We start from the raw sequence: 26863 nt of genomic DNA, 5'->3' as shown, positions 1-26863 counted from the left end.
GCCCTTGGCCCCAAAATTTTGGACTTCAAAGGAATAAAATCATACCTATAAGAAACAAGATCATTCAAGGTAGGTCTGTGGTAGTAGAAATATCTCCTACAAAAAAATTCAAGATTTCGCTCCTGGGAGCAGTAAATGTTGCTCAGACGCATTTCTTCTCATCCTCTGTGTGAAATAAAACTACATCATCCAGCCTACTTGGATATACAATCACTTATGGAATGACTATGGACACTTGAGGAGACATAACAAAAACTTTAGACGTCAAACATTTCTTTCTTATAAGGAGCCCAAAGTGCTCCTTTATGTCTATAGCCCATAAAGCAATGGAGCAGTTACACATGCATCTAAAGACAGCAAGGTAAAGCCATGCCGCTGACTAAGATCAGCAGATGATGGGTAAATACTGACAAATCCAGTTTCTTAAGGATTCCCTAGTCCACTCTAGCCTGTTCTATTCCATTCCATTTTTTCTATTCTGAAAGTCACTCATTCTAAACCTATATTTCATGAGGAGCAACATTAGAATAAGATGGTTCTCTTTTTCCACATTTCCCGAAGTGCACTGGTTGACCTCCTCCATCAACTCTCCTCCCCTTCTTGAAAACACCCAGAGTCTATAGTCAAACAAACTTGGGACATAAACATAGCCAAATGTGATCGTCAGTTGATGGACATTTCAGAACTCTACACTGTAATCGCGGAGAAGGTTGGATCAGTAGCCACCCACACAAGTGAAGGGCTTTGTGCTGGTTTGAAAGAAAATGGTCCCCAAAGGGAGTGGCACTATTAGGAGGTATGGCCTTGTTGGAGGAAGTGTGTCACTGTGGAGGCGGGCTTTGAGGTCTCTTTTGCTCAAGCTTCCCTCAGTGTGACAGTCAACTTCCTGTTGCCTGCAAGATATGGGACTCTCAGCTCTAGCACCACATCTGCCTGCATGCAGCCATGCTTCCTGTCATAATGATAATGGACTAACCTCTGAAACATTTAATGCAGGGGGCGCCATTAAATGTCTTCCTTATGAGAGTTGCCAGAGCCATGGGGTCTCTTCACAGCAATAGAAAACCCTGACTAAGTCAGGCTTCTACAAGCCTGGCATGTATAAGGAATCCAGGCTCTGGACCACCATTGCCCTGGTTAACTGTGGTTAGCATCCCAGCCTTGGTTACTGTCCCACCTCGCCCATGGTAGCATGTCACCTGTCGTCATCTGTGAATGGGAATGAAGACAACACCTTACTTCATCCAGTTAAGAAATACAAACACTTAAAGTAGAAACAAGAGGCATTCAAGCAGGGCTAGGCTGTGGAGCTTACACACCTGATCCCTATGGGTATTCGGATGCACAGCTTCCCACACTGGCATGACTACAGAACTTTGGCTTTCATTAAACGCCCACAGCACTTATCATTCTGCAGTGGACCACTGACCGTATTCTGACGCTCTATGTAATGTCACTCTTTCTCTTGTATGAAAGTAGAAATGTCCCTGGATCTGTCCACCTGTCTCCTTTCCCCCACTTGCCCAACCATTATTTCATTTTTAGGTGGGAAACAGGGTCAGGGACCACAGGCACTTACGTGAGTGAGCATGAGGAAGTCAGCAGTCAACCCTGAGTGTTGTTTTCTAGAAGCTATCCACTTTGTTTATTGAGACAGGATCCCTCATTGGGACCTTCAAGCTCACCAGTTAGGCTAGACTGGTGGGCTAGCTACCTGCGCGGGTCCCATCTGTCTCTGCCTTCCCAGTCAATGCAGATGTGTGTGCACATCACCATGTCTGGCATTTTCACATGGGTTCTGTGTATCAAACTTGGTCTCTATGCTTGGCCAGCAAGTATTTTTCTGACTAGCTACCTCTTCAGTCCCACACTTCCCAAGACTGATTTTGTCTTTGACCATGTAATGCTGGACACGGTGTCAGGCAAAGGTTTTGCCTAGTTCCCAAACCTGGTCTTCCCATAATGTATCACTTATAAGCCTCAATTCATAAAAAAAAAAAAAAAAAAAAAAAAAAAAAAAAAAAAAAAAAATTTAGGGGAAATTTTTTTTCCCTGTCACTAGAGCTTAAATTACAAAGTGAAAACTGGTTGTGATGTGATTTAAGGGAAACAGAAAAAGTCAGTAACAGAAAATATCTTTTTTTAACATAGTTTTTATCACATTTATTGGGGTATGCATGCATGCCACACACGCGTGTGGAGATCGGAGGGAATAGGTTCTCTTCTTCCACTTCATGGGTCTTGGGGAATTAAATTCAGGTTGCCAGGCTTAGCGGTAAGCACCTTTATCCCACTGAGCCATCTCGCCAGCCTGTTCCCACCGCACCCTTTTTGCTAAAGACAATGTGATACTATTGCTAAATGCATGAATTCTAGCATCCTAGAGATCAGGGTTCACGTCCCACTCCTACTTCCTAGTGGTCACATGACTTTGAGATCATTATCTACCAGGCTGACTATAAAAGATGCCCTTGTTCTATGGGACTGTTCCGATTTAAATGAGATAATGTAGGGAAGGCATTTAGCAGAGGGCCTGGCACACTGGAAGCTTCCATAAATGCTGGTTGCTGCCAATAAAGGGCTTCCGTAGCTGCTACCCCTGCCACTGTTATTATTCCAGGAACACCACTGCCCCAGCACGCTGTGACTCACAGCTCCACTCAGCCTGCCCTGCTCAGCCCTCTTGAGGAATGTTCTGGGCCCTCACTGCTAAACAACCTGAAGTATACTCTACATAAAGCTCTGCAGCCGAAGGTTCTCGGCCAACACAAAGCTTTTGTGGAAGAAGCAAGACAGGAAGACAGAGTCTGTGCTGTTAAACAAAACTACAAGCACAGTCCAAACAGACACCAGGCTCCCCAAAAGTCCAAGGTCAAAGGATTAGGGACCAGCGCCCATAGGTTAGTCTAGATAAGGACAAAGGGCCTTGAGATTGATCTGAAGATCTCCAATCTCTCTCTCTCTCTCTCTCTGTCTCTCTGTCTCTCTCTCTCTCTCTCTTTCTCTCTCTCTGTCTCTCTCTCTCTGTCTCTCTGTCTCTGTCTCTCTCTCACACACACACAAACATACACACACATACATGCACACACACATACACACACATGCACACACACAAATATACACACATGCGCACACACACACACACAGCCCTTGGATCTGACACTTGGGAAGAAATCACAGCATGTACTCCTTTAACGTGATAACACCCAAACTGCCATTTTCTTTGTTCTGAGGCCCTCTGTAAACAAAGAATCTACCTCCGTAGAGTTGTCTAGACTCACACATCTTTAGGGAGTCCCAAGTAACCTAGAATTTAAGAAGCCAACTAGTGAGTCCCATGGACTGAAATGGGGACCATTTTCCACTATAGTACCCTTGATCAGGGGCTTTCTCCAGTGCAAGGGACTTCACCTCACCAGGACATTTTCAGATCAGAACCTTGCACTTAAAGAATCCACTGGACACAGAGAAACCCTGTCTCGAAAAACCAAAAGAAGAAGAAGAAGATGAAGAAGAAGAAGAAGAAGAAGAAGAAGAAGAAGAAGAAGAAGAATCCGCTGGAGTCTGGCTTTGTAAACCTGAGGCACTAAAGAATTGGTGGAATGACTTCTCAAAGAGTTCCGATTCCTCTAAAAGTTCCCTCTGTACATGTACAGAGCGTTTGCAGTGCTCTGACTGATGTCAAGAAGGACTAGCAAGCCCCGGTCAGGTCTTCATGACAACACCCACTAGCCAAGAAAGGCAGGGTTCATCCTGGGAGACAAACAGCATGCTGTTCCCTGCAGAGCTGAGAAAAACAGGAGTCTGTACAAATAAAGAGGAGAGAGGGGAGGGGAGACAACCTTCTGCCCAATGGCTCCTTTTGTACAGACCACAAAGGGAAGGATGGAGTTGAAATGTCATTCCAGTAAATTAACAAAAGCCTTTCATCAACAATAACAACGGAGGCCTCTAGATCAACCCTCGCCATCATTTCCTCTACTGGGTGTGAAGGAGGGGAGAAGGAAGGAAGACAGCACAGTGAAGAGAGGAAGAAAAGAAATGGACAAACACGAAGTCCATCCTGGTCCTCACTCTGATACATCAGACTACTCTCTCCAACCCTGGGAAAGAGTCACCAGGGTGACAGCAGCTGCCTGCAGCCTTCAGGTCAGGACGGCTGGAGTCTGAGATCCAGGAATTCAGAACTGTCACCGCACCACAGGCCATTGTGACACAGGTGGTCCTCAAACTACACTCTGGATGGCACTGTATTTGGATCTACAAAATAAATACCACGGATGATTTAAACTCGGAACACTGTGAGTGTAATAAAGCATCCTGCGGTCCCAAAAGACGTGGTACACAGGCCATTTGGGGAATTGAAGGCAGGAGGATGAGGAGTTCAAGGTCTCCTTCAGCTACCAGGCAAGTCTGAGGCCAGCCTGGGCTATAAGAGAGCCTGTTTCAAAAAAACTAAATAAATAAATAATAAATAAAAATAAGGCATCCCATATTTCTTAGGCAAGTGAGTAGGCAGAACCTCAGCCATTCTACGTGGTATTGAAAACAATAAAACCAGACTTCACATTTATCAAAGGGCAGTGATACATATCGACATGCACACACACACACACACACACACACCCCACATCCATCTTTATATATATATCCATCTTTGACTAAACAACTAAAGTAACCAAACAAGGACCTTACTCTCTTCTCTACCCACCCAACAAAAACTGCCAGCCAACAGTAACCAGGTTATCAGCAGATTGTTTCCCTCACATTGTGCGAAATGTAATACAGAAGGAAGGGTAAGAGAGACAAGAAGCATGCCAGCTTCCTTCTGCATCTGAACTTTCCTATGACACATGAGGGGACTCCTGGGTCTCTGCTTCTAAGCAGTATTGTTCTCGAATCTGGGAAGGCACTCGTGAATATAAGCGAACTTCACTCTGATGGGTAAAAAATATTCTGATGGCTACCTGGGAAAGAAAGAATAATAGTCTCTTCCCTCTCTCCCAAAGCATACCAGGTAAGTGACATTTGGCTCTGTGTCCCAGGCTATGAGTCAGTGTCCATGGTTTCTTAAGAATCTGCAAAATTCACCTGGGGTAGAATCTCCTTAAGCATTTGCCATTTTGTTGGTGGTGGTGGTGTTGGTTTTTTGTTTTTGTTTTGTTATTTTTGTTTTTCGAGACAGGATTTCTCCATGTAGTTTTGGTGCCTGTCCTGGATCTCACTCTGTAACCAGGCTGGCCTCGAACTCACAGAGATCTGCCTGGCTTTGTCTCCTGAGTGCTGGGATTAAAGGTGTGCGCCACCACCATTTCAATTTTAGCTAATTTATATTAAATTCATAAATATTCATATTCCCACACTCACTCAAGCAGATAGCAACAAAGGAAAGCAAAAGCCTACTTGAAAGGACCCGTGGTTACTTGGCAAAGAATCAAAGGTACTGAGAACTCAAAACAGGCTGAGAGTACTTAATAGCGGAATAATGTAGAAAGAAGGAATGGCCGACAAGAAAATAAACTGTGCACAGTGACTACTCTGACATACCAACATACCCTAAAACTGCATGGCACAAGCTCACACTTAGAAATCAGGGAGTCCTGGGTTCCAGTCACAGTTTGTCACTTAGTCACACAGCCCTAGTTAGCCTCAGTGATCTCATCTGTTCAGTAGAAGAATAACAGTCACTAATGGGGTTGTTTTGAAGGTCAAACTAGATAATGCACACAGGCTGCTTGACGCATAATAAGCACTCAATAAAAGTTAGCTACCATTATTCTAGCACGAGGGTCAAGTGTGTGGGTGCGAACGTAATTTGGCCTTGGCATCTACTGATTAATACCCGCTTAAAAAATTAAGAGCTGGTGATGCTACAGGCTAGGGCTCACAGAAGGAATTCAGAGCGGCTCCTGTGTTCTTTTCAAAAAAATCAGATCCATAAACACTTCTGTAGATGATTATAGCAGACTGATAGTCTTCCACGTCTGAGCCTTCCTGCACGGCCACTCAGGTTGTGCACTGAACACGGCAGGGGCCGCCATTCTCTGACATGACCCCGAAGTCCTGTGCTATGGTAACGTGTCTAGAGTCTACCAACCACTTTCTAGGGGTGACACACATATCCCTAGGGGAAATACACTGTGCTAATTTTCATGTGAACATATTAGAAGCCTTCAAAGAAACAGGCAAGCCATGTGTGGGCCTCAGAAAGCAGCTGCTCTCAGCATCCCCAGGGGTCTGTCAGATCCTGTGGCTATTCCCTGAACACCCACTGCCTTCGTCACTGTCCCAGCCTATCCTGGATGACTGCAGCAGCCCCCGAGGGCATCCCTGTGCCCATGCTATCCCATGGCTTCCATTACATCGCAGGCATAGGTCCCAGGAACAGTCATCGGCACAGGTGTTGGCAAACCATGGACTTCCCTCCACAGTCATCAGCTCATTTTTAGGTTGCGATACAACCAATGTTACAATGGGAGGAACGGGATAAAGGGCACATGGGTGTCTCAATGTTTTTATTTTTGAGACAGGGTGCGTTAGCTAGTTTGATGGCAACCTGACACAAGCTAGAGTCATCCAAAAGGAGAGAATCTCAATTGAGAAAATGTCTCCTTAAGATCCGACCGTGGGAAGCCACGCTGCGGTAGGACCAAGGATGTGTCTTAAATTGGCAGCCTAATTGAGCAATATGGTTCTGGCGGCTTGGAAGCTACAAGACTGAAGGGGTCCTAGAAAGAAGCTGAGGCCTAGAACCATGTGGTCGGGTTAGAGTCCCTAAAGAGAAGCCAGGAAATGATATTGTTGAAGGTGAAGGCGCATGCAAGGGAGACCTCAAGATAGTGCAGATGCCAGGACTGTGGTTTAACCACTGAGAGCCACTACTGATGGATACGGAACGGAGCCATCCTGAGCCTAGATGTGTGTGCTTCAGGTCGCAGAGCCAGAGACACGGAGCTGTTGGAGCTCTTCGGAGCCAGAAAATCATGAAACAGTCCCAGAGGTCTGAGGCTGAGCTAACTATACTTTGGGAAGCTGGTGTTACTTAAATCTAATTAGAACTATTCCTAGTTCTTCTACTTTGGAAAAATAGAAAGCTTGCAAGTAAGTTTTGAGATTTTATAGGAACCCACAAGTAAGAAGCTTTGGGCTTTTAAAGAGACATTGGACTTTTAAAGTGTAGGAATTTTTAAAGACCATGGAACTTTTAAAGTTGTGCTGTGTTTTTTTATTGTTATGTTAATGCATGATCTTGGTTAAAAGTAAAGTTGTAGTTAAAAAAAAAAATCTGACTCTTAACTAGTGATTGATGGGGAAGGGCCCAGCCCAGTGTGAGTAGCGCCATCCCTGGGCTAGTGGTCCTGGTTCTATAAGAAGGCTGAGCAAGCCATGATGAGCTAGCCAGTAAGCAGCACTCCACCATGGCCTCAACATCAGCCTTGTTTGAGTTCCTGTCTTGATATCCTACTGTGATAGACTAAGATGTGGAAGTGTAAGCCAGATAAACCCTTTCCTCCTCAGCTTGCTGTTAGTCATGGTGTTTCCTCACAGCAATAGTAACCCTAACTAGGACACAGGGTTTCACTATGTAGATCTTGCTGGCATGGAAATCGCTATGTAGAACAGGCTGGCCTCGAACTCAGAGATCTGCCTGTCTCTGCCTCCTGAGTGCTGGTGTTAAAGGTGTGTGCCACCATGCCCGGCTCCCGTACTTCTTACAACTGCATATAAAATCTATAGTTATCTCAAAGTATCTATGGAGATGTTAAATGCCTGTAACCTCAGACACATGAATTCCATTTTTCTCCAAAATGAAATTCACATAAACCTTCTTAAAGTCCTCGGTGGTTCCACTTTACTGACAGAACAAGGTCCCAACTCACTCAGACAGACAATCTTGTCAAGTCTCTCCTCATTTAACCCTTACTGAAAACAAATCTCTGAAGGTTTCACCCACTGTACCTGCACACTGGGGCTGTAGCCTTCACACGGGGTTCACATTGCACACCCGCACACTAGGGCTGAAGCCCTCACACACGGTTCACATTGCACACCCACACACTGGGGCTGAAGCCTTCACACACGGTTCACATTGCACACCCGCACACTGGGGCTGAAGCCTTCACACACGGGGTTCACACTGAACACCCGCACACTGGGATTGTCTACAGTTGCCCTGGACCTCCCCTCCACCATCTAACAGGCAGTTTTAACCCCATCCCCACAACATCTCAAAGCACACATGAATCTTTCCTCATTTGACTTACAATCTTAGTGTGTCCCACACATCCTGGTCTCCAAGGCTCTGCAGGATATGGATACAATGTTAGTGTGCCTACTGTAGGGTCACTTATATCTCATCCCAGGTTCAGGGAAGAAAGAAAGCAGTTCAGAACATTTCCAAATTCGCCCAGTATAAACAGGAGGATCTTTCCTAACTATCTGCTGTTTCTGCTATTCTTCTGGGTCTGGACATTGTGTACCTTCAGAATCTCAAAATCACGGTTACCTAGAATAGTCACTTTCAGAATTCTGGGTCTATTAGCTGATAAGACTGTCTTGAATTAAAGTGGAGGACAAATATTTGCATCTTATAAAACTGATATAATATTAAATAATAGTACCTTCAGAACAAATAAACAAGTATTTCATCCCCTACTTTTAAACACAGAATAATTCTTTTCTTCACAGAGACAAAAGTCAAGGGTATGACATTTTCCATCATGCACCCCTGCTTTGCCTTGCAGATCACTTGGTGAACACCCAGTGGAAATTTCCACATTTGCTCTGGGCTTAGGTCTGCTGAGGGCTGAAGAATAAGGAAGATTTGAGAATATATTTGAGCTAAAAAGCATGTCTTTTGTAGGTCAAGATTCTTATCAGATTCAGGAAAGCTGTATTTAACATTTGTAAAGACAATTCAGAGTTGTGTGTGTTTGAAGGGCTCTAAGAAAGGCTCCATCAAACTTTAGACAAATTCCATCATTTCCATATTAACGAGAAGCTGTGATGTGGGATTTACAGTGGAGTTGAGAGCAAATGTGTTCATTGAAACTGCTTGACCAGATGATTAAGCGCTTCTACATTCTCAACTGTTACACATCCCTCCATCCGTTGACTGAAACCTGGCTGAGGCAAAAACAACTATTGCATGTACCATCTGAACGTCTCTCACTTCATACTACCAAGGACCATAGTTTGCTCAGGATACCAAGATGGCCACGGAGGCATGACTTCCTGACAGTCTCCGGAGGCAGTTTGGGGAAAGTTTGTTTTCCTGGCTAGTGTCGTTGCCTCCTTGGTGTTTCCCCTCTTCTTAAGGTCAATGGGATGTCACATCACCACCACCAGGTGACAAACATTAGCTAAAAAAAACAAGAAAAATCAGTGCTGGTTTTGATATGAGCAACTAAAGCAATTGCAGTGGTCAAGGACTCCCAAGCTTCTTGTACAGAGAACATTGAGCTTCGTTTTGCTTAGACAGCTATTAATTGGCTATTACACTTCACGGATGAAAATGAAAACCAGATTGATACACAAAGTCTGCTCCAGGCAGGTCACAGTAACAACTGTCCCATCACCTACATGATCAAAGAATGTTCACCCTCCTCAATCTACCTCTCCCAACAGCCATCACCATAAACAGTGCCATTGGTCTACCCACTTGCCCAGGTGAGAACTCTAACTACATCCTTTCTTCCCCAGCTTACCATTGCGTGCACTGCCAATCATCCTAGCTATGACTCTGTCTCCCTGGTACCTCTACCTTATATCCACTGTTTTCCATCTCCCTGGCCACTGTGAATCCCCTGCCTGCACTACCTCTGACTGGTTCCATCAACACTGCCTGAGATTGGTCTCCTCGACACTGTCACGGTGACCTTTCAGAAACATGAAGGATTCCCATCTTCCCTACTTAAAGCTTTCCTGGGCCTCCCTCTTAGCCCTGGAATAAAGCCCATCACTCCTATCATGGCTTTAAAGGTGCCACAATGTCGGGTCCCAATCTCAAAACACCTATCTTCATCATTCCCCCAGGTTCTAGCCTTCAAAGTCATACTCTAAAGGTATCTTCACACTCCAAAATGAAGATCTCTCATTTAAAAAGAAAGATGTATGTATTTTATTTGATATGTGTGGATGCTTTGATTGAATGTCTATCTGTGTAACACATGTGTGCCTAATGCTCACAGAGCCAGAAGAAGGTGCTGGGTCCCCTGGAACTAGAGTTACAGACAGTTGTTAGCTGCCATATGGTGCTGAGAATTGAACCCTGGTCCTCTGGAAGCACAGCCTGTGCTCTTAACCACTGAGCCATCTCTCCAGCCCTCTCATATTTTCAGTTGCCCCTGTCCCTAATTTAGGAACTTCATCAGCCCTTCTCTATCGTAACTTAGGTATCTAGTTCTCAGAGCTTCGGACTCTCGCATTTCTTTGCCTATATCATGGCTGGATGCAAGTCTCCCCCTTCCACTAAAGCACAGGCGACTTCCAACAGGTGGTTCTCAGCCTTCCTGATGCTGTGGTGATCCCCAATCATACAATTATTTTCATTGCTACCTCATAACTGTAATTTTGCTAATTATAAATATCTGATATGCAAATGGTCTTAGATGACCCCTGTAAAAAGGTTGTTTGACCCCCGCAAAGGAGTCGTGACCTACAGATTGAGAACCACTGCACTAGTCAAAGCTCTAGATTTCTCAAATACCATTCATCACTCTACGTTCTACTCAATGCTGTGTCATTCTCTTAGTTTCTCTCTAAAATAAAAGGGGGAAGCTGAACTTAAAGACATATTGCAAAACAATCAAAGGTCTAAACATCGCTATTGTATTGAGAATGACCCAAATGATGAGCATGGAAAATGCTAACAACATTGGAATTGGTAGTTATTTACTCCCTGAAGATGCATGACTATCAGCCACAGATGGGATGTGACATTGGAAATTTAAGCTATGTCATTATGAGCTCAACCCCAGTCAACACAGGAAATGATACAGACTTGACTTGAACAGTATTTGCTCACACTTTCTTGCTCTTTTTGGAAATTTCACTTCCCATTTTTTTCTATATCATTTTCCACAAATAGATATGCCTATCATTGACCCTTTGATCTTTTGTGACTTGTAAAATCACGCATGCTTGATTATAAGTCTTTCACTAGATACTTTTCAGTGTACCAAAGGGGTTCATCTGGGTAACTATCCCACTAGTTACAGGAAGAAGCAAACCTCAATATTAATGTCCACATGATCATATTCATTTTGACATAGTGTTGGGAATCTATCTGAACTGTAATACTGTATATAGCATGGTAGTAGCAGCAATCCAAACAATGGAAACTAAAAAAGTAATAGTAGAAACAATTATAAGAACAGTCTTAGACACACTCATGACTTATTTAATGTGAGGGTTAAGCTTCGTCATCAACTTGATGGGATTCAAAGTCACCTAGGAGACAGACCTCTGGACTTGTCTACAAACGGCATTTCCAGAGAGGTTCAGCGGAGGAGAGAAGACCCACCCTGAAACTGGGCAGCACTATCCTATACACTAGGGTCTCAGACTGGGTCAAAAGGAGAAACAGGTGAAACACAGTGTCCATCTCTCTCTGCTTCCTCACTACAGAGGCTCAAGCTCCTGCTACCATACCATCCCTGCCATGATGAACTGGACCCCACACACCAGGACCCCAAATAACCTCTTCCTCCCTTACATTCTTTGTCAGATGTTTTATGACAGGAGAAGAAGAATGAAAACACAGAGTAGTCCATGTTCTAAGCCTTAACTAAACATTTAGCGCATACCTGGTATCACTGATTTCTCATGTGGCTTTTCACAATCACCCCACACTATAAAATGAAACTGAGGCTCATAGATGCTAAGCCACTTCTTCATGGCTCCAATGTAGTGATGGAGCCAAGCTCAGGCCTCTCAATCATAATGAAAACATTTGCACAGCACTTACCAGGAGCTGTTCTGAGTGCTTGATAAACTTTAACTCAGTTAATCTGCAGGAAGACCATCCTTAGCTATCTTATCACTACTCTGCACAGGGAAGCCATCCACAGTACAGGCTATTGATTAACAGAAGGTGGCTAAGCCAGGAAGCCACAGAGGCAGGATTCAAACCCAGGTGAGGGTGCTTCCAAAGTCCATCACTTAACTACCTACTACCCTATCCAGTGGGCTTTCCCCTTACAAAATAATAGTATTGAGAGGGGGTGTGTTCAATAATATTGAGAGGGTTCCCATTCATTAACTCATGAAATCTTCACAATAACTGAAGGCAGTTGATGTTTTTATTGCCATTCCACTTTATGGATGAGAGTTCTGGGACTCAAAACAATGAACTGAGTAACTGAGGGTCACCCAGCTAACAAATGTCACACAAGTAAACATAAAACAGCAGCATCTAGGTTTCACTCTGACCACTTGTTTCCTCAATTATTTTTTCCCAAAGCATGAATGGCTGGGAAGCAGTGTACATCAGATTTCCCAGTTCTTTAAACACGTTCAGTTTCTACGCTTTAGGCTGTCACTATTCATATGTCCCTTTGAGCTGATCTTCTGGAATCTAGTATACCTCAGTGCCCTGTGTAACAATGCATATGCTCTCTGTGCATCAGACAGCTAGGGAAAACCATCTTGTTTCTATCAATACTTTCAGAAGTGAAGTCCACAGCTGTTGTTTTTTTATACAGTCAAAAATCCTGCTCTTTCTTCTGGAGAAATACCTATTTAGTTTTCTACTCCTACCTCTTAAAATTTTCAATCTGCAAGTCAAAACAACCTCCTGCCCCCAAAAAAGAAACCCTCTATAGAACCTAGTAAGGACAAGCAATGCTTTCTCTATTTGTTTTTAGTTAAGTAGAATGGGGAAGCCAAACTGCATTCAAGCTCACTTTGGGAAACAGAAGTAAGGAGCAGAAACACAACTATAGTTAAATAAATTGATAAATCATAGCCTTGCATGCACCAATTCAAGAACGCAGATTTGTATGATTCACTAAGTTCTGGTTCGTGCCAAGACAATCTTAATAAAAATGCCACAAAGCCACAGACTGAATCATGCTAAGGACAGAAATCACATCTCCTATATCCTTGGATGATATCCCAAGTTGGTAACAATTGTTAAGCTAAGCTAGGGTAGGCACAGACATTTCATGTACATAAGTAAGAAAAAGCACAGTTTGCCTTTCCGCCACCTAATCTCCCGAATATGGAATGATTAATCTAACCCACAAATATGTCTACGAAGCCTATCTGTGGCCTTGTCTGGTCTAGCCTCTGGAAACATTATCGGGAACCACAACAGCTAAAAGTTCTGGCCTCACGGAGGTTGAGGGCAGACCCTGCATGCACAGGTAATCATAGAACTAGAAAGATCATGTTCCATAAAGGAAGGGTATGGCAGACCAAGTCAGACAGGGGGAAAAGAAGTGAAGGAGCAACCTTTACACTGAGGACGTTACAGGAAGCAAATGGAAGAACGGTAGGCAGGTGCTGGAGACAGCAGCAAGAAGGTACGGCAAGGCCTGCAGTTTAACGGGGAAGTACAGTGAAGCCATGTGTGGTGGAGACAAGGACTCCTGTGTGTGTGATCCAACCAGATCTCTAACTCCATCAGGTCCCTCATCTTTCCTGCCCTCTGATTCCCACCCACTCTGTGATGGTACTTACGAGTAGAGTTAGTTGCCTCCTAAGCATCACCAGAGGGGCAGCTCCCAGGCCTCACCTTTTTGAGAGTTGCAGCCCTGTAGCCACGATTGCTCTCCTCATCTACACACCTCACTCCTCAGTATCAACCAGCAGTCGGCCAAAAAGGCCAGTCTAGGAGAATAGTAGACCTCTTATCTTTTAGAAAGATGTTCCAGAATGCTTGACATAGAAACTTAGTTCTGGGCTTCCCAAGAAAAAGCCAACCACAGAAGAGGAGGAATGGGTGGAATCTAGCCACTGATGACATGACCTGGGCTCCACAGGCCCCTGACCCTTCACACTGAGGCCTGAAGCCATGGCAAAAAGAAGGAAGGCCTTCTCCACACAGCAATGATGAACTGACCAGCCAAAATGCCAGCCCGGCTGGGCACCAGCTAGAAAGGACACTAGAGCAACAAATAAAGCAGAAGAAATGTTCCAAGAGAAGGGACAGGGCTAAGATTCCCCAAGGATATTCTAGAGTAATAAAAGACAGGCCCTACACTACCTCTAGAGAGGGTTAATTACAGGCCCTTGATGTGCTAAGCAGCATGATGCCATTTTGGGGAGGAGCCAAACGGCTCAAGGCTATAGAAGAGAGTCTGCCAGGTCCTGGCACATCTTACCCTGTGTGGCACTGGGGCTCGGTGGATGTTGCAAACAACTTCACCAATACTGGTGGGAAGATGGATCTGAACATTGACTACAGTTAAGACTCTCACAGGCCTCCAACTAGTCAGCCCTTTCCCTCTCTCCTGAGTCTGCCTTAACCCAAACCACCTCCTCTTACTCAACTTTTGAGAACCTTTGTTCTGTTGATTACTGTGTCCCAGGCTCCATGTAACACACAAAACTTTACATCTATTTTCTGTGCTCCGTATACCAATATGGTTACAGATAACAGTTAAGATCTGTGATTGCCAACAAATTTCACCTGTGAGCAAATTTTGACATCAACATATAAACCTACTTCATAATTTTCAAAGTTCTCAATGTAAGATAGTTATAGGAGTATTTTTCAAAAATTAAAAATAAGGGGCAATAAGATCATTTACACATTCGTGATCCAGCTCTGCATGCTCAGAGTGAAATGCAATCAGCCATGTATACGGAACATTCAGCATCCTGAAATTGGGATGAGGATGCCAATCCAGCGGAGCTGGAAGGTCATTAAAAATGAGCACTGTAAGCTCATTTTTAATGGTAGTGGTTTTTAATATTAATTAAAGGTGGTAACCCACACCTTTAATCCCAGCACTCGTGAGGCAGAGGCAGGCAGATCTCTGTGAGTTCAAGGCCAGCCTGGTCTACAGAGTGAGTTCCAGGACAGCCAGGACTTTTGCACAGAAAAATGCTGTCTAAAAAAAAAAAAAGAGTACTATATTGCAGGAAGAAAAAAAATCGAAGCTCCAAATGCTGAATATAGTTGCCTCTAATGGAGACAAAGCCACGGCTTAGCTGATCTCCGGATTCTTGGTGGGGTGGTAGGGTGGGTTCCAAAGCATGTGCCACAGTGTACATGTACACCGTAGGATAATTGTGGGAGGTGGTACTCTCCTTTCACAGTATGGGTCCTGAAGATCAATCTAGGGTGGACAAGCTTAACAGCAAGTACCTCTACCTACTGAGCCATCTTGCTGGCTCCTGATCCAAATTCTTATACCATTGTGTCCCATCACACTGGACCACTATCTAGGTTATCAATCCTGTTACTCCTATGGCAAGAAGTTTACATTGGTTTACCATTTACAGTAAGTTAAATGCTAAGAAGTCACAGACTCCATGGGTCTGCCTTTGGCCAGGTGACATTTCTCCTTTAACCACCCTTGCCCATCTTCTCTACTTCCAATGCTTCTCACTCTTCTCAGCTTGTCCCAGGTAGCATGGTCACGATGTTCTTGCAGAATCAGTCACACCTGTTCAGGGACCATGTACGTACCCCTGCTGTTCGCCATACTTTTCCCTCAATCCCTCCATGTCCCATTCTGTTCTTCTTGAGGCCTTTCCTCAATGGCCATTTTCATATCAAGTCTTTCCTTTTCCACTCAATTTTAAATTACAAATCACTGTAAAGCTACCATGCTTTCTCTTTCCCCCAAACATTTATCACCATTTAGTACATGAATGTACATAGATATTTCACTTACTTACATAATTTTTTCTTCATGTATATTTAGTTTTACATACCAACACACACACACACACACACACACACACACACACACACACACACACACACACACACAGGAAAGCTCCATGGGTACAAATATCCCACCACTTTAGCATTCTACTGTATTCTTCACACCAAAGCAAATGCCTGGCATGTGGGAAAACCTCAATTGTAAGTCTCCAACTGCTGGTTCCATGGATTCATGGATAGAGTTAAAACATGACCCAAATCCAGAGAATTCAAGGGCTGTGAAATGTCTGATAGTGTGTGGCAGGCCCTGGGACACAGCTTGTGGCTTGGGTGTCACCTACCATCATTATGTGGCACTCCTGAACTGACACTCACTGAGACCCTGCATGACAGTCGGTGAGCTAAGAATGGAGAGACAGAAAGTCTTGTCAAGCAAACCACTGGGAGTAAGTAAGAGTAAGATGCTCTTCCATGTACACACAGAGAAGCTGTAGTGCCTCCCTGTGCAGTCACAGCCTGAAAGGAAGAGATGGAACGCTTTGATTGGACATCCTCGAAAAAGAGCCAGATTTTAAAAACTTTCTGGCATGAGCCAACATTTGCCATTAAGTCTGAATGGCTGGCATAGCTCAATTTCCATGCATCATTGTAAATATAAAACATGAACCTTCAATTATAACTTAATGATGGATATATAAAGGAAGATATTAAGCATGGCCAAAAATAAAGCAGTAAGAGCCATGAGTAGATATTTAAACTACCAAATATTTGGCCTGGCCTTTAAGAGGAAAAAACAATAACATTCAGCCAGGCCCAAACTTACATAAGCAGTTATGTTCTTTCATGTTTAAGAAGCCAATAAAGGTTTGGATCCAGGCTCCATCTCACCACACTCGTACCTGAAGTAGCCAAAACATCCACCACAAATAATCTGCCTGGACTTGAGACACACACACACACACACACACACACACACACACACACACACACACACACCAATTTTAATGGACAAAAATAATATACCTGAGACCCCAAATGCTTCACTAATTTCCATTCTAGCTTGGAGCTTTCCCATCTAAAACATGTCACTTGACAAATGGCAGTTTCCCATGCCCATTCCCAGCCATCTCAGTAGGCCCTCTCAAGCACAGGGCAGGCTACCCAGCCCAGTTCTCCACACCACAGCTCTTAACCAAGATGAGCACCCTGCCACACTTTATTTCATTCTTTTGCTAGAGGAGTAGGGCTGGTCACAGTAAATTCTAAAGACGGGTCATTTTCCAATGGCATTAACCACGTGGAACAGTTGTTGTTGTTGTTGTTGTTGTTGTTGTTGTTGCTGCTGCTGCTGTTGCTGTCCTAAGTAGCAGAAGAGTTGTTGGACATATTTTAGCACTGACTGCAATTTTAATGCTTTCTTTCCAGATTCTTGGTTTCTGCCGTGAGGTCTAGGATGGTGGCAGGCCCTCTCAGGCACCTCTGTATGTGCTGTGCCCCATTTGGGGAATCCTCCCTGGTTACGAATGGCACCCAGATGAAGAGTTAGTTATTTGGAACCATTCAAAATCATTAAGCCTATTAACTGTGACTTAGACCAAGTTTAATAAACAACTGCCATCCCAACAGGAAATGAGGTAAGCTGGCTTTCAAAGTCATTTAAGCAAATACTCAAAGCAAGGATGCCTCACAAGAGGCCTCTTGTGGCATCTTCCTGTCCAATTTAAACCAGAGGTCACTGGGGAATCACACTTTATGCATTTTAGTTGGATGAAGTAACCAAGTTAGAGTCCCTAAATATTGTCCAAGTCACTCTGACCATCTCATGCATGAAAACAGCAGGTACACAGTTAATTCTTAGGAACCCAACATGGAACACATCCAGCTCCACCTATCTCAAGTCAAGTAAGGGTGTCCTATACCATCAGCAGTTACCCATGAGAGGAAGTGTGCAGGAGACACTTGGGTGCTGTATGTATTTTTGTAGCATTTAAGTACCATGTTTACCTCAAACTGCGGACGCTTCCAGGTATTTGTTCATGCTAGGCCCATACCTAGAACATTCCATTTCCCAAATGAAATCACTCTCATCTTTTGTCTAGTTCTCTCAAACAGTACCCTTAAAGAAGCCACTTCTAATTTAATCTGTTTCTAACGCACTTGGCTGCCAAAATTAGTTTCTGCCTACATTCAACCCACTGGGACCTGGCTTGACCTGCCATGGACCATGACCTTATTTATTCTGCCTTTTGTTAGTGTCATTTCTTGCTCTGGTGCCATCAAACATGAAAGGGGCTGAAGGCAGGAACATTCATCTCTCCAGTGTGCCCAGTAACGCTTGGGGAAGAATGAATTCAAAGGCTCTCAATCTTGGATGCAACTTCTTTGAAAGTCGCCAACTAGTCTAGTAGCTTCAAGGCCAAAGCTACTCAACAAATTAGCTTCGGGTGTAAATACGATGAAATCATTCCCAGATATTAACCTAACCACTGGATGTGTTTATTCTTCCACTTGGAAAACCAACTGGGCCAACCCTAAGGAAGGACTTCTTCCCCAGCTAGGTGACTCTGAATAATGAGCTAATTTCCTTCAATGGTGATGAGACCTTCAGGATTCTCTGGAATGTGCATCTACCCAGTAGGGAATCATGACCAGTCCCTTTTAGGTTAAAACTATGTCAAAATACTTTAGAATTTCACACAATACGGTATATATAGTGTCATACATATTATGAAAACACCAGCCTGTTTTCATAAGAAATGTTATTATAATAAAAATAAAAATAGTATATACTTCCATATATACAATATATATATATATGTATATATATATATATATATATATATATATATATATGAATGAAAGTGCAGGGTTAAGTTTTCCTCACTCCTAAACTAAGTTTCAAGATTTAGCAAATAAAAATATAGGCTGTCTGTGCAATTAAATTTAAATAAGCAATTTTTAATCTAAGCATGCTGTAAAACACTTAGCACATATGTAAACAAAAAAAATGTTCTCTGTTTAAAATTTAACTGGACATCCATTATTAAGAATTGGAAATGTATCCCTCACCCAGAAATTCTACAATTAAGTCTTAAGTTTAAAAGAAAAAGAAAAAAAAAAGCCAGGCATAAAGGAACATAGTATAATCCCACGTACTCAAGAGACCAAGGCAAGAGAATTGTCAGTTGTCACAAATTCAAGGCCAGCCTGGTCTATGACTTCCAGTCTAGCCAAGGCTACAGAACAAGACCGTATCACACACCACACACCAAGGAATGCACATAGCAGCAAGTGTATTTTATACAACACTAATTTTCAGACAGAACAAAATACCAGGCTGAAAATAGTATTACAGCACATTCTAGAAAGCACAATACAATGAGGCTATGGAAGATGGCTGAGTAAGGAATACTGAGAGAAAATTAAATGCCCAGTATTGTGCTAACTCTCTGTACATATAATCTCGTGTAATTCTTAATGCATCCTTATGAGGTAAGAATTACTATTATCACCTTCGTCATTATCACTGTACAGATAAGACAGTTAAGACACAAAGAGAACACACTGCCCATTGTCACACAGCAGTAGAGTAGGCATTCAAACCCAGGCAAGTTGAAGACAAGGTCTCAGGTGCTTAACCACAACCTCATTCCCCAGGTGAAGGAACAGAGGGCCCTAATCATGCACCGAGACTCACCCAGCTCCTTCCCAACACAGCTGAGATTCAAACCTAGAATAAGCTGACTCCACAGCTCTTACAGCAGCAGTCTACTGCCAATCATGCAAAACAGGAAAGGGAGACTCTCCAGCCAAACTCGCAATCCCCAGCTGTAGTTATCAGCTCCGATGCTTTATCTTCCCAGGAATTTGTATCACTCAGTCAGCTGAATCTTGACTCTGTATTATTATGGACAATGCTGGCCTGGATGAGGACGTTGTGAGAACATTTCAATTTGGTGGAGTAACTGATTGCCATTTCTATACCAAAACATCTCTTTACAGTACGCTACTTATCTGACCTCTGTCAGTCCTGCTGCCCTGAGACCAGTTCTTGCTCCTCAGTGCAAATCCCAAGCACTGGCATCAACAGGAACACAGACAGGAAAGCAGCCATCAAAGCCACCTTCAAGGTCCACAAGACTCAAGACTCTTCTTCTTGGATCGTGGACTAAAAGGCCAGGGTTATTCCACGAAAAGTATGGGGAATGTCTGGAACTTTGACTGGAACAGATCTGCCTATGAAAATCCCCAAACGCTTCACTGCCAGTCCTGTGCATGCATGCAAGCATATGCAATGCAAGGCATGGGCCTTACCCCCATATCTAACTTCACCTTCCAACTCCTGTCATAGGAGCATGTCATCAGTCTCTAACTTAGCTGGAGGAAAGAAAGGAGTGTGGACAAGATGGACAAACAGAATGCTGGTCATTTACCCTGTCAAGAATTCGAAGACGGTTCTCCACTTGGAGCAGAGGCTTCCAGGGAGCAGAGACTATGTCTGCTTTACTCATGATGCTGGGTACAGAGGAGGCTCCTGACTATGTGAGGAAAGACTCGATAGATGAATGAATGAGCAATCACTTTACTGTCACCAGTAGGTAGCATGCCAGCCTTACTTTTGCCCTCACTTGAAATCTGTAAGGGAGGTTTTTGTACCCTCTTGCAGTCATCACTCATCTTCATGGTGGCATAACACACGTGTCTTGTCATTTCTCACAAAGAAGGTTCACCTAGAACAGTTCTCAGTCTGTGGGTTGTGATCCCTGGGGGTGGGGGTCTCAAAGGACCTTTTCACAGGGGCTGCATATCAGATAACCTGCATATGAGATAGTCCTCATAATTCATAACAGTAGCAAAACTATAGTTATGAAGTAGCAATGAAGTAGTTTTATGGTTGGGGGTCACTGCAACATGAGGAACTGTATCAAAGGGTCCCGTGTTAGGAAGGTTGAGAACCACTGATCTAGAAGCTTTCTAACTAGGACAAGAGCTGTAGCCATGCTCCAGATCATCAAGTGGCAACTGCAGTGCTGTCCCTTGCCTACCCAGATCCAGCCACGCTCCCTGGAGCTCCAGTCACACTCTGCTGGCCTTCCACCGGGAATGGTTCCCTCTCACTTCTTTTGCAATGCCCTTTCGTGATAAAGCCAAGTTCACTCCTGCTAGGAGACTTTTCTTCACATGCTATGGTCTCCCAGAAGAACTAGCCTTCCTGTCTTTTAGACTCACAGCAACAATTACAGATTTAGCCTCATATTTATGCCACGGTGAATTTGCAAAAAGACAGACCCAGCATCTTATAGGCAAACATTTTATCCCTAGCATAGATAGTCCATGATGTAGCAGGCATCAATAATCACATGCTACATGTATTAAAAAAAAAAAAGGATTCAAAGGAAAAAGGGGAGAAACTGTGGATCTCATCATCCCTTCATATCTTACTCCACTAGAGAAATACTGACTGGCCCTTTTGATTTAGTTGTATATACATGTGCTGATATATCAAAATAATCTGAAGGAGGGGCCAGTGGTGCATGCTGAAGGAGAGGCCAGTGGTGCATGCTGAAGGAGAGGCCAGTGGTGCATGCTGAATGAGAGGCCAGTGGTGCATGCTGAAGGAGGGGCCAGTGGTGCTGCCATTGCTGTTGTTTAGGTCAACACCTGCTGACCAATAAGCTACACAGAACATTGCTGACTTATAACAAACAAACAATGCCTCAAATCAAAGAAACAGAGTAAGAAACCTCAGAAAGAAAGCACATGGCTTCATCTACCCTACCACAGTGGTGGAGGCGGGAAGCCTGTGGTGCTAGACTCACAAAGGACTCTGGGCAGGTGAGAAAGAGGTTCACATTTCCTACCAAAGAGCAGCAAGCACCCTGCCCAGTCATCCCTGATCTATTCCTTCCCTTTCATTGGACAATAGAAGAGATAGTCTCCTCAGAAACAGTAACCCATGGCCCTGAGATTAGCTACTACTGCACAGCTGATCCTGCAACCAGAATTTCCAATGTATTCATTCATGCATGCATGCATGCATGCATTCATTCAATATTTACTAAGTAATTGCTAGTTCAACCATGGTACTACTTGTAGGGATAAAAATAAAGCACGCACAATCACCAATCTAGTGAAATTTACAGTTTGCTTAATGCTGAATCTACAGCTCCTCCTATGACATTCTAAAATCTTAATTCAAACTTCACCGCCACTCTCAGCAGAAATGTTAGCTAACTAGATACAGCTCTCAAAGCAAAAAGATGTCCAGAGGTTCAACAAAGACACTTCATCCTAAGAATGTTGAGTCGACGCTAAATAGTTCTTCAAGTAATCAAATACTATTTCATACTCCTAAGCTAAATCTTTTGTCTTAAAATTAAACTAAATCGACTCAGTGAAAGCCAACAGCAAAGCTCCCATTGCTGCCACACATCAGTCATGACGCACATATGATTTCCATCTACAAGTCTGCTGTTAAATCTTGCTTTTCTCTCAAAAAACCAAGAAATCAATTAGCGAGAAAATGAACAGTGAAAGGGAGTACTCTACAATCTGAAAATGTTTTAATCAAGAGAAAAAATTTCAAAGAAAGCAAATGTCCCAAGATAGAAATATTTACATATCTACAATTTTCACTTTAGAGTTTCTATTTTGACTCTGTGGGGTAAACATTATATTTCAAATGCACATTGGTTTGCAAAATTCCAAAGAACCAAGGAATACTTGTTTCTATAAGGTAAAAAAGACACATTCTGGCCTTATTCTAAACAGGACAGCAGAAAACAAAACTAATACTATAGACAAACAAATCTTAGCTAAAAGTCATTGAAATAATCCAAATAGTTTCCATTCCAGGGAAAAGAGTAAGTCAGCAGTTTGCAAATGGATGCTTTTTCTAAATACACGAAATAAGCAAAAACCTCAGCACAGGAAAGTGCAAATGCTGAACCCTTCTATTTCTGCTTCCATGGGGTTCATTTCAATCAGTAGAGCCAAAGGGGGCATGGCCATCCTGATGCTCACTCCAGGTGGTAGCCACAAAGGCCTATCCAAAGCCTGGGGAATTCCAGGGACAGGTTCTCCGAGCCATCTCTCAAACCACCAAGCAGAGAGTCTGAGGCCCAGTCACCAAGCTACTAAAGATGGGAGCGGAGACAGAGCAAATGTGTGAGGGTGGCCAGCCTCCTAAACAAGAGCACAAGGGGGTCAGAAGAGAGCACTCCTCAAAGAGCAAAGGCTCTGAAGAAAATTAGTAAATGAGTCAGAACCTTTCCCCTCATACCAAGAGCAGTCTGGAGCTGGCAGAAGACGATTGAGTAAAAATGCTCTATATAAGGAAACTCACTTAAGGGAAGTTGTCGGAAACTCTTCACCCAGAAGATGGGTCCAACAGTCCAACCTGGAAGATCCTGAGTGAGGAGCCAGTCTGGGGGTTACTGAAGGTCACACCAGAGCTCCATCCTAGGGGGAACCTTATCTCTGGAGCAACAGAAAAAGAAACTTGAAAAGTGCCTTTTGAACTCAAAGACACAGAATTTGCTTCCAGGTCCCCAACCTCCCACAGGACTTGAAAGGACAATAATTAGTCCAGAAAGAAGCAAAATGAGGAAGCGGTACACTTTTACGATTTCTGTTAATTCCTACCAGCTGTAATTTAAGAAATCCAAGTGACATCAGCATTTCTGTCTGAGCCAGCGAGGATGAGAGCAGTGTAAATGCAGAGTCATCTCAGGGGGGGAAGGAACAGGGGGCGACTGGGGAACGCATCAGAAAACTCGGAAAATTAATTCACTTTGTAGTGAATCACTTCCACAGCTTCCAACAGCAGCAGTGCCAAAAATAACATGAAAAAGTGGGAAAGGAAGCGTAAGCACTCCAGCCCTGATCAAATGAGCCCTAGAAACTTCTAAAAAAGTGCTCACGGAAACAAGTGAACTCAACGCTTCTGAACACAAACAAAAGCAATCCAGCCACTTCTGAGCAATGAGAGAAAAGAGTCAATATGAAATAAAGAACAACGTCCTACACACACATACACACACACACACACACACAGCACTGTAAACGGTAACTGGAATGCACGGGTCAACATCTGCATTATTATTCACTGGTTAACATCTGTATTATTACCTTCTGGAAGAGAGGCATAGAGTCAGTTCCATGGTCTCCGTTTCACTCTTCACCCGCAGAGGAAGCAGCTGGTGGGAAAATCACTTACATGTTTCCAAGCTGCCTCGTTTTCAATTCAAGAACAGACTGGAAATAGGTCTGAGTTCCCAAGGTAAAAGCCAACCCTTGGCTCTTACTCAGGTCAGAACCAGAAGGAGAAAACCAAGCAAACCGAACTTGACCAACCAAGCAACCTACAGAAGTAAGATGAAAACACTCACCAGGGCCACCCTGGCCCTGTGGCTGAACATAGAGGCCACACAACCTGCTCGGAAAGGTTATTATGGAGATTCCATTATAGCCGCTCAGCAGAAGGCTTACATGTGCCTTCTCTCAACACGGGGGAAGGCTAAATTAGAGATAGAGTGATAATTAATAGGATCCTTGGCAGCAGAAGCCAGCTTCTTTAGCAAACCTGTAATTGTTGCCTGCTTAAAATGACAGGGAACCTAGCCAGGAAGGAGGGAGGTGCTAACGATGATAATCATAAAAGGTAAAGCCACTTTACATCAACAGGTTACTGGGCTCCCATTCAAAAGTGTGTCCTTATCTATGGATTCAGGGAATGGTAAAAACAAATAAATGTAATGTCTCATACAAGGGGACAACGAGAGATCAATAATACTTTCAAGGAAAAAACACAAAGGTAAATGATGAGAATAGATAGGTTTCCCCTCCGCAAAGCCTCCAGGCCCGGAAAATATCATCCATTTCCTACTAGATCATGAAAACAGAGATCAATATGTACAAGACACCACACTACAAGAGAAAATGATTGCAAGAAATAATACACTTTGATTCAGACCTCCTTTGAAAATACCAAGTGCTGAAATACCTTAACAGCAGCCACAGACACTGCTCTGACAAAAAAAACAACGCCCTTGTCGGCAAACTCTCTAGGAAGAAAAAGGTACACAGCTCTGAGGTTGTTTGACAAAACAACTGAAGAACTCTGGCAAGGAAAAGGAGGAGCAGCCCACGATCCCATTGAAACCTTCAACCCAAAGAACAAGAAAGACCGTCATTGTAGCAAACTGATTACCAAAACACTATCTAGACAATATTTCCAGAAGGCCAGTGCCCATGATGTACTCCCCAGAGAAGGCCAAAGCAATGTACCTCAACCATCTTCAGATGCCCAGAGACACGGAGAGACAAGTAGTCAACCTTCTGCCGTGGACTAATGTCTGTGGAGATAAACCAGGGCAACAGGAACATAGTTTCATAGTGAGTAATGCTGCCCAAAACTCTTCATAAAGCCAACTTGGTCGTGCAGGCGTTTTTCATTCACTCACGAAGATTCTGGCTCGCCACAGCCCTGTCGAGAACTCTCTGACAGCTCTCCAACACTGACTGAACATTATTACAAACCTAAGGGCCTTTAATGATGCTTAAGACACAGCCCAGGAGTCTCTATTGATAATGGCTCCCAGCAGGCTTTAACATTTCCTGTGGGAGTGAAAGATCCATGACTGATAAAGACTCGGGAGCAAAAGCTCTGGAAACCTGAACGGTTGGTGCTTTTCTTCATGTGTGACAATGACGTCCCTTTGAACTGTCCATCTCTCTCCTCTCTCACTATGCAGAATAAGAAGGTTTGTACATCTATGCTAAGTCAGGAGACTTGCTTGGGGAACCCACTAAGTACATGGCTCACCATAAACGCCATCAACTGGGAGGGTTATAGCTTCTTTCCTCTCTGTTAGATCATTACAACCTTTTATTGGAAATATTTAACTCAATACTTTACAATGACTAATGCTCTTAACACCCACATGTCAAGGCAGAAGTTATGCTCATTACACAACATTATGATGTTTCAAGAAGTCTGGCATGTCAAAGATAAACAGTCCAAAAGAGAACAGACTGGCTACAACTTTATGAAGGCACACAAGAAAAGCAATTAACAAGTTGAGGGGGGAGGGGGAACTAAGAGAAACCAGTGAAAAACATCCAGATGTTAGGAAGGCCATGTTCAGTGGAGGAACACGATGCTGGGTGTGTCAGTAAGAAGACTGAAGCTATCAGGAAGCATCATCCAAGGAAGAGCTTTGATGACGAGGGAAACCTACAACTTAGCCACCATGCCCTTGAGAATGATTAAGGCACCAACATCCTATCTTCTGTGGGAGCCATCACAACCTATCTCCCCTTCCTCCTTCAGAAGCAGCTTGGAAAACAAAAGGCTTTTTATCCAGGTATACGGCGAGCACCTTTAATACGCAGATCTATTTATCTTGGATTCAAACATTCAGCCACACCCTGAGTCCTTGGCCTTTACTTCATCAGAAACCTAGTCCTCTTTCCATTCCAAAAACAATGAGTTGTCACCCTTGCTCACACCTGCCACTCCCTCTGAACCACAACATAGCAGCACCCACCAGAGCGTGACAGAGAAAGGTGAGCACCCACGTTGGACAGTCCTACCTTTAAATCTTGATGTCATCTTTATTTGAGTGGCCTAACATATCCAAGGAAAAGAAGACAGGCAAACCTCCATTTCTTCATCATGGGAGCCGGTCGATCTCATGGAAGAATTATAGTATAAAAAAACATTTTAAACATCTCACACCATATCTGTTGGATAGCAAATGACTTGATGTGTTTAAAATTCACCTAGGTACAAATTATTCATTCCTGATAGTTTAATTTCTAACACTGAAAAGTCTAGGAGAAAATTACACAGGTAATCTTCCTTACCCCAGGACTAAGGCATGTGTGCATGCACGTGTACACACACACACACACACACACACACAAACACACACACACACACACACACAAAAAACACACACACATGTACTTTTTATAGTACTATAGTGCTCAAACACACAGGAAAAACAAGCCAAACTA

The 26863-nt window shown here is 43.4% G+C and overlaps 1 protein-coding gene across 7 annotated transcripts in view; it reads right to left on the bottom strand.

Moving 5' to 3' along the window:
• Mitf (melanocyte inducing transcription factor) overlaps positions 1-26863 on the bottom strand; it is a 218843-nt gene that overhangs the window by 174811 nt on the left and 17169 nt on the right. For 2 of the 7 annotated variants that reach the window (XM_037203944.1, XM_037203946.1), the window contains exon 1: positions 25130-26540. The exons of the other annotated variants lie outside the window; for them this stretch is intronic. The gene's annotated coding sequence lies outside the window, so the exon portion shown is untranslated. Of the gene's footprint in view, positions 1-25129; positions 26541-26863 lie in introns of those variants that run through there. 7 annotated transcript variants of the gene reach the window in all.

The sequence above is a fragment of the Peromyscus leucopus genome, chromosome 3 (genome assembly GCF_004664715.2).
Source record: "Peromyscus leucopus breed LL Stock chromosome 3, UCI_PerLeu_2.1, whole genome shotgun sequence".
Lineage (NCBI taxonomy): Eukaryota > Metazoa > Chordata > Mammalia > Rodentia > Cricetidae > Peromyscus > Peromyscus leucopus.
The sequence above is the reverse complement of the archived record's forward strand: the minus strand, read 5'-3'. Positions and strand labels throughout refer to the sequence as shown.